General features: G+C 39.9%; 2 long non-coding RNA genes across 2 annotated transcripts; both read right to left on the reverse strand.

Annotated features, from left to right (window-relative positions):
• Positions 1–417: 417 nt before the first annotated feature.
• Positions 418–1,707, reverse strand: LOC114459466 (uncharacterized). The gene is made up of 3 exons (XR_003673364.1): positions 1,679–1,707; positions 1,275–1,340; positions 418–481 (listed from the first exon to the last, which is right to left on the reverse strand). It is a non-coding gene; the product is annotated as an uncharacterized LOC114459466 (long non-coding RNA).
• Positions 1,708–5,845: 4,138 nt separating this feature from the next.
• LOC114459463 (uncharacterized) lies at positions 5,846–7,933 on the reverse strand. Its single transcript, XR_003673361.1, has 6 exons — positions 7,581–7,933; positions 7,096–7,204; positions 6,946–7,007; positions 6,444–6,552; positions 6,184–6,245; positions 5,846–6,070 (listed from the first exon to the last, which is right to left on the reverse strand). It is a non-coding gene; the product is annotated as an uncharacterized LOC114459463 (long non-coding RNA).
• Positions 7,934–9,030: the final 1,097 nt, after the last annotated feature.

A 9,030-nucleotide genomic window follows, 5' to 3' on the forward strand; every position in this document is an offset into this window, starting at 1 on the left:
CAAAATAATTTAGAAGTGACAAAAACCTACAAGCACAACACAAAAGCAGTGCTTGCATCCACAAGGACGAACTCAACCCCACCAGCAACTATCTTTGCATCCTTGCTCGCTAGTATTATGGACATTTTCATGTCCTCAACCAACCGCCAACCTGCGTGACCTAAACCATTTCTTAAAACGAGACACCAACTTATAAAACATGCCTAGAAAAAAGTAAAGGCTCAGGCTATCCAAAAGTGCATTTAGCGTTTAGCCTCTGAATGTCTTTTAAAGGCCACGCCTCTGTTGCGTACAAAATCTCGAATGTTTTGAATGGATCTTGTCTCCAAGATAGGGTGTTCCTTTTCCCTGCACTTCAGGCACTGCTGAATGGTGGCAGTTAAACCGTTTTCAAAAAAAGGCCTCATATGTTTCATCACAGCTTGTATCTCCTTCTCAGTCCATGGTTTCTTCACACACCGCCTTCATGAAACACGGGAACCTGAAAAAATTAAAGAGATTAAGATTGGAAGATAAAAAAAGACAAAAGATCCTTCAAGATGTACTTGCAGGTAGGGATGTTGCTGTTCAAAATTGCCAAACACCCTGGAACTTGTGTAGACTAAATGTGCGTGATAATAAAAAACAAAATACATTCAGCTTCTTTATATGCTTTATACCAGTGCTTCCCAAACTTTTTTTTGCTGTGCCCCCCCCTATAGAACACCTTTGAGATGAATTAGAGTGGAGACTGAGAGCCAGTCTCCTCGTCCAACATCAGTGTGTGACCTCACAAATGTGCTTCTTGTTACTATGGCAGCGCGCATGGTCGTAGTGGCTCACGGCTCTCCGTTCCTTTACCTCCTTTCCTGTACTATTTATTTATGTCCTATGTTATATTGTATATATTGTTTATTTATTTATTTTATTTCTTGCACTGTTACTGGAGTTGGCTTGTTTTAATCTCATGGTACATGTGTACAATGACAATAAAAGCATTCAAAAAAAAAAAAAAATGCGCTTCTGAAAGAATGGTCAAAAATTCCCATAAAGTCACTCCTAAACCTTGTGTAAAGCCTTCTCAGAACAGTTGAAGCTGCTATAACTACAAAGGGTGGACCGCCGTCATATTAAATCCTATGGATTAAGAATGGGATGTCACTTAAATTCATATGTGAGTCAAGGCAGGTGACCCAATACTTTTGACAATATAGTGTATGTCTAACCAAACATAATGTAAGTGTAGACTGCACATTAGCAAGCGTGCCTAGTGATGAACAGCATTTAAAAAATACCTTGAGTAACTGAGTCAGGGAGATGAGGTGAACCAGAAGTCACACAGACAGAGTTCCCCAGGTCATCTAAAAAAATATTGCACAGTATAAATGTATGGGCTTAAAGAGCCTGTCTACCTACCAATCAAACACCATGGCCATGGAGAATGGGAATACATGTAAAACAGTAATATATTTTACTGCCTTGCACATAACAGCCTTAACTTTCATATTATCCATTCGGTTTAAGTAAATGTTCTGTACTTTTTCCAGTACAATATTTTTCTGTGGTTGCTATGATGATATGGACGCCCGGGATACCGGGAGGCATAGATGAGCTGGTTAGCTGTAAAGATTGGCCTACTTTTATTTGTATGTCGCTTTGGACAAAGGCATCTGCCAAATAGCAATAACCATAACCATACCTTGAGCTGTGGTCTCAGGGAGGTGAGGCAATCCACAAGTTGCAGAAGCCAACATGTCTTCATTGTCTAAAAACAAAACAAGACAAAAAAAACAAACAATGGCATCAACTACACAGCAGTGAGGGTAGGCAATAAGAAGTTCATGCATGTTGTAATGACAGTAGGCTGTTATCTAAATGTATATAAAAAAGCCCATTTTAAATATTTCACCAACCATATACACATACACTAAGTAGATTTAACAACATAAATGATGGATACCATCAATTTCATCTAGAGATTTTCCTTGAATATCCTTCACACTTCCGTTCTCCATAGCCATAAACAGCTTTGAGATCTTAGCCAGCTGAATTGTTGATTGGGGCAGTCGATAATACTCTCTATGCACCCTAATGTCATGGCCAAGAAAATTGGCCAGCTGGTCCAGTTCATTATCTTTCAAGTTCATGACTTGGCTTATTGTGGCGATCTGTTTGCGAAGATTAGTTGATCTGAGGTTTTGAGGATCTTTGGCTCCACAAGCATCTGCAAATTGACCAAACTGCCCTCTGTAGTGACCACCACTACAAGGAACAGCGAAGAGGTAATCATTGTTTTCAGTAACTCCACACTCTTTCCTCTTACTAATGAGAAGTGACAGGTTAGCAGTCAGATCAGGAGTCAGGATCACAGCAACCTTTCGTCCTTTTCCCCCCTTAATTCCACTCTGACGAATTGTTTGCAGAGTCTCTTCTCAACTTCTGTAAGCCCAGTGCTTATATCATCGTTAAGTTGTGACATGTCACGATCTTCAAAATTTTTTACAGTCATCCGCGCCACTTCACCTTCCCTCCTCCTATTAAACAAAATGATTTGACAGAGGGTCACCTTTGCTAGTGCTGCACAAGTGCCTGCTGTTGGGTTATCGGCTAGTTTCTCCTTAGCCATTTCCATTTGCTGACCAAGATGTAACTGTAGTTTCTGAACGTCTTTGGCCAGTGGAAGCCTGGTGCTCTTGCTGTATTGTGCCTCGCTCAGGTTTGATAAAGCAGAATGGGAAACTAATTCAGACCACTTTGTTTCATGAAGTGTATGAAACCTTTTGATGGAATCGATCGCCACTTGGTCCTCTTCCATGAGGGCACGACACATCATGAGGTCACTTATCTTTCTGAGAGAATGCCCAATTTTCAGGGCCAAACTTGGGGCTTTGTATGTGTTGTTTTTGTTATCAAAACCTGAAACTCTTTTGACAGCACTAGTAAGAGTAAGGAAGTTGCCTGGTTTTATTTCCTCTTCCATGTTCTGGATTCTAGTTGTAATCTCCCAAGTTCCCTTTCTGTCTTATATATTCATGCTTTGATTGGTCACTTCCATGTTTATTAAAGAGAGACTGGGCAAACTGCATGAGATAATGATCATTCCTTACTGCAGAGGACACGGCATCCTTGTGCATTTTGCCCAGCAATGACCAAAGTTCACTTGAAATTGGCTGGGACATTGTAGATTGAGCAGATGCTATACCAATGACTCTCTCTCTCAACTCAGGTCCCTCTTCAACATGATTCTCTGGTCTCAGAGCACATCTTTTCATATGTCGAGAAAGTTCTTTTCTGGATAACATACCCTTACAGTACAAGCAGTAATCATACGTCTCAGAGCTTTTGCTCTGTTTGGAACTCCTTTTCACTTTAAGACAGCCTGACCCTGTGGTGTTAACGACTGAGTTATGCTTGAAGTTGCCAAGGTTTCGTAATTTTTCAAGAATAACCTTTCTGTCCTTTAATGATTTGGGGAACTGGAGTGCCTGTGCGATTTCAGCGTTTTCATTTACATGCCTCTCGAGATGACGTGCAAGTTTTGTTTGAGGTTTTCCACATACAAAACAATAATTGACATGGCTTTTAAGGAGTTTTCCTGATTTGGTTTGGGATTTACTTTGGCCAAGAATATCCACAGTACCCTTTTCGGTACTCGTATCTCTCGTTTTCTGCATATATGACTCTGAGCTTTCTGGTTTCGGTTCGGGGTCACTTTGGAGATCACCGGTAGTTTCTAGATCCATCATCATTTGTTCTTGTTCAGCAAATGTAACGCCTAAATCAGGCATATTAGTGGTATGGGACGTTTTGGATGGTTCAGGCAACTCAACACTGAACTCTGTCCCTGAGCTTTCTGAACCTGATACAGACTCTGGGATGTACTCGTCATCAGATGAGACATCCTCCTGTAAAGTACATTAAATGAATGAATGAATGAATGAATGAATGAAATACACATGGGATATATGGATTTCAAAAACAAACTCATCATATTGATATATACTTCAATGTACACTTACATCTAATATATCCCAGTCTTCTGAGGATTTCTGGAGGCAGATTTTATGCCACACACCACAGCATTCTTCATAGACAAAATTAGACAAAGCATAGCGTTAGACAACAATTTAGCAGTTTCCCATGCTGACCGATTACATGCACATTTTCTTATTAAATGCAAACAGCTTCACACTTCTGAAACATACAAAATCAAGAAATGTGAACAAAATTAACTGTTTAGTACAAATGCACAGTTTGAGTGATGGATAAAATTCAATTTAGACAAAAAGTAGACAGGTTTGAACCATTAAGGTAGAATTCACTGGAGTGGCAGAGCATTTACTTTACCCATTCAAAGTCAAAGCATCAAACCAAGAAGAGTTTTTTGCATTGGTAATATTACAAATATGGGCTTGTTGAAATTTGTCCAAACAACAATTAAAACAGTGGAGTTTCACTTATTGTGCAATTGGGTTGACATTTGAAGCAACTCATCTATAAGTTGTAGTTTTATTTTGGAGTCACGCAAATTAATGGTTCATGAAAAATACATTTAGCCGAGCTGCAACGTACTGGATGAAAGAGCGATACATTTGTGAGGATTTAAGGTTGTAGCCTAACTTAGGCCTAAGTCTAATCAAGAGCAATAGGAAAATGTAAATAGCCTAAAAATATAAATGATAATACCCAAAGGTGATAGTCTCCAGGGATAGGGAAACCCTGCGTGATAAATTTGTGATGCGACTCACCATCCAAACCCCCCCCCCCCCCCTAGTAAAAAAAAAAAAAACCTCCTTCGCTTCACGTGAATGGCCTATTTTGATTCCAAAAACATTTGGCTGTTGTACTTTCACACAACCTTTTCTACAAATCCATCAGGAAAGATAAAAGCGGGAAATAAGTTACTTTTGAGATATAATAGCTAAGCAAATCTATTCAATTCCTGAGACTTATGTTTAGCTTGGCTAACCGTAGGGATGTCACTCATCACACACACAAAAGAGAAAGATATGCTTATACTTGGAACTTTGGCATTTAAAAATCACAACACGTGTACTTTCTGAACCTGCCTCTCTACAATATAGGCCACTAGTGAAACAGTGGGTAACTAACTGATAGAGACAATTATTCTCTTCTTCCTAGCCACAGCACTACATAACCTCAAACTGCAAGGACATATGTTAATTAACCCTGGACTATCTATTTCAGTAAAGCAACAAAAGTTAAAACAATTCTATTTTTTTTTGCACAGAAACTCAAGGTATGCAAGGACGCTGTCCTTTGGAATTTTAATGACATCCATGCTCAAACCCCCAGTCTTCCACTAGTGAACTCCCAGTGTATGACACACTCAAAAAAGCACCAGTATTAGGGGGACACCATGGTTAGTAAGGACCATCTATGCTGAATAAAGAACATTTCCACTATTTAACTCCCAGTGTATGACACACTCAGAAAAACACCAGTGTTAGGGGGGACACCATGGTTAGTAAGGACCATCCATGCTGAATAAGAAACATTTCCACTATTTAACTCCCAGTGTATGACACACTCAGAAAACACCAGTGATAGGGGGACACCATGGTTAGTAAGGACCATCTATGCTGAATAAAGAACATTTCCACTATTTAACTCCCAGTGTATGACACACTCAGAAAAACACCAGTGTTAGGGGGACACCATGGTTAGTAAGGACCATCCATGCTGAATAAAGAACATTTCCACTATTTAACTCCCAGTGTATGACACACTCAGAAAAACACCAGTGATAGGGGGACACCATGGTTAGTAAGGACCATCTATGCTGAATAAAGAACATTTCCACTATTTAACTCCCAGTGTATGACACACTCAGAAAAACACCAGTGTTAGGGGGACACCATAGTTAGTAAGGACCATCTATGCTGAATAAAGAACATTTCCACTATTTAACTCCCAGTGTATGGCAAACTCAGAAAAACACCAGTGTTGGGGGGGCACCATGGTTAGTAAAGACCATCCATACTGAATAGAGGACATTTCTACTGTAGCTTCAAGATGTTTCCTCACTTTACTTACTTTCAATCCAGAGACGTGTGTTCATTAACATGCACTGTCCCAAACACAAAAAATAAACTACTAAAATACTGACAATTGTGTTCCATGGAACATCACAGTACTTCTAACCATTGGTCAATTTCAAAACAGAGGTAAATTCAAACTCACCTCACAAGCAGAGTCGTTTGGTGCGGCTCTGGATGATTGGCACTCCAATCCTGATTTGGTCTCTGTACGAGGGAAAACAGGGGAGATTCAGTGCTTAACTTTCCTCATGTCATAAAACCAAATATAGCCATAAGATACTCAACTCACATCCCTGATTAAAAATGGCCTCATATTGCCAATGTTTTTTATGCTGCAATCCCTTAGCAGGCATGACATGCATTGCCAGAAGTTAACAACATTTACTCAAAACTATCACTGACCACTGGCAAGGTCTGTTGAGAACATAGGGGGTGACACCTCCTGGTGTTGGACACCAACTTCTCCAATCCCCTCTTTCACAGTGCTGCATTAACCTCCGACACATTGCACCTAAAAAAAAAAAGAACAGCAATATGCAAAGACGAACAGGCACCAACTGGTACAGTGTCCATTTTACATTAAAGGGACACCCTCACTCAAACCTTGAAGTTTATGACACTCAAAATGATGTAGCCAGGGTAACAAAGTGTGGTAACACTTTAATTGACGGGTGAGTTTCACAACACATTCATAGCAGCTGTCATAAACTGCACAAAAAAGCATTCATGACTGTTTCACAAGACATGGCTCAACATTCATAACAAACCTTTCATTAATGTAGAAGACTGAACAACGACAACTTGTCAAAATAAAAGTCCAGCAATCGCAAATATGTCCCTTACGAAACTACATCATTTCTAAACATTCATACATCCCAAAATAAACAGCTGAATTCAAACTAACCTCATGCACAGGGCTGTCTGGTGTGGGACCAAATGACTGACACTCGGCTCTCAATTCGGTGTCTGTTGAGGAGAACACAGGACATGAAGGCACAGTGCTTTGCAAGACCCCAGTATTTATCAAACATTGCCAATTCAAGCAAGGACTCACCGCTGGATAAGTCTGTAGAGAAAACATTGAGTTCCAAGTCATGGGCATGGTCACCAAGCTCTGCAACAGAGTGTTGGCCAGAAGGGATGCTTGCACCACTGAGCTGTGTCTAAACAAGTTAAACAGATGCAGATGACAACTTGGACATCATCTACACAATTGTCAATTCAATTAAATTTATTGTCATTGAGCATCCTCTTGTAAAATTCCCATATCACATTTCTGGCTGCATTTTGTTCTACATTAGTACACCTTAGAAAGGTTACGCTGTCTGCATTTATTAATTACTTGCTAACAATTCAGCTAGAGAAAATATATTTTGCGGATGAATTGTTATTTACCAATAATTCACTACATTTTGCTGTGCCCTCATTCAATAAAACTATGCCAGGTGTACATGGTGATGCTTTGTGTTGTGTCATACTTCTTTTCTTAGCCATTGTAAAACAATGGGACTTATTGCTTTAACACATATTTAACCTAACCTCACAAGCAGAACTGCCTGATGTCATATTGCAGGACTGGACTTCTGGTCTCTCTCTGGTCTCTGTAGAATACAAGAAAGAATATGAGGAAGGATAGGGAAAGTGGGGTTGTCAAGAAGCAACAACACCATCACTGGTTCACATGGTTCACTGGGACACAATAGGCCTCATTTACTAACATTGCGTAGAGAATGGCGTATATTTTGGGTGTATTGTGGAAATACACCAGAGGGCACGTCAGATTCATGAAGCAATGTGTACCTGTCCTTTTCTGGTGTATGCAGGACGTGACTTTGATGAATGCGGCGGCTGAAAAACAGCGTCATTAGCATGAAATGCCTTCAAATATTCATATTTGATCTGGCCTTACCCACGAGTTTTACGACAAAAACAGGTGAAATACGGGCAAATTAAGGCAAATCTGAGCAGGAAATTATAGAGTTTTATAAAAGGAGGAATTATGTTATTTCCCATTAGAAAACACAAATAATATAAAAAAATAAAACTAATATTAGGCTACTATCATTATTTTTTTTATTCGATCTGGCAATTAACTAGGGCTGGGTGATGTAGCCTTTTTTTAATATCTCGATATTTTCAAGCTATATCACAATATACAATATATATCTGGATATTTTGCCCTTGCCTTAAGATGCTTTGATGCATACAATCAAACCAGAATGGCAATACTCAATATATATTAATGCGCTGTAATAATCGCCTTCTGAGGACTGTCCCCTAAAGGGAGCCATGGTGACGTGAGATTAGAGCTGATTTGATGGACGGAGCGTTATGATACTTTTCTGTCACTGTCCCGTCTGAAACAACATAGAAGCAGTGATTGAGCTTCCCCTGCACACAATAAACATGCAGTTTGACGGTAACAAGTTGTTTTGAGTGCGGTTTACAACGACCCACGGAGACATCTGGATCTCTACAGCGCACACTCCCGCACACAGTGTTTTACTTGCCCCATTTTCAAAAGGCACAGCACGAGTCATTGAAGCTTTCAGCGTGGTTTGTTTTGGCTGAGGGGCAGGGTTTAGAGGGACAGATAGAGGAGAAAAAGGCATACTGACATCTCTACGGAAGAAACTTTTAATGTTACGTAAATTATATAAATATTACGTTATAGTCCTATGCTATATCTCCGAGATAAATACATTGATATTTGCTATTAAATAAGTCTATGCATTTTATATTATATATCAACTGAGGCCACTTCAAACAGCAATAGCCTTTGTGCGGGGAATGCTTGTGGACATCAGCAGAGAGCTGCAGTGGTTTAGACCTAGTTCAAGATCAGACCAGTTTCACACAGGGAGGGCCTGGCTGCGCTAAACAGGTGCAGCTCGCAACACGGAGCCAGAGTTAAGTTTTTGCACGTGTGTGTTTGTCAGCTCGATGCTGCTGCATAGCCTGCTTGATCTCAGCTCCAGGATGATGCACA

This window comes from Gouania willdenowi, unplaced genomic scaffold (genome assembly GCF_900634775.1).
Source record: "Gouania willdenowi unplaced genomic scaffold, fGouWil2.1 scaffold_315_arrow_ctg1, whole genome shotgun sequence".
NCBI lineage: Eukaryota > Metazoa > Chordata > Actinopteri > Blenniiformes > Gobiesocidae > Gouania > Gouania willdenowi.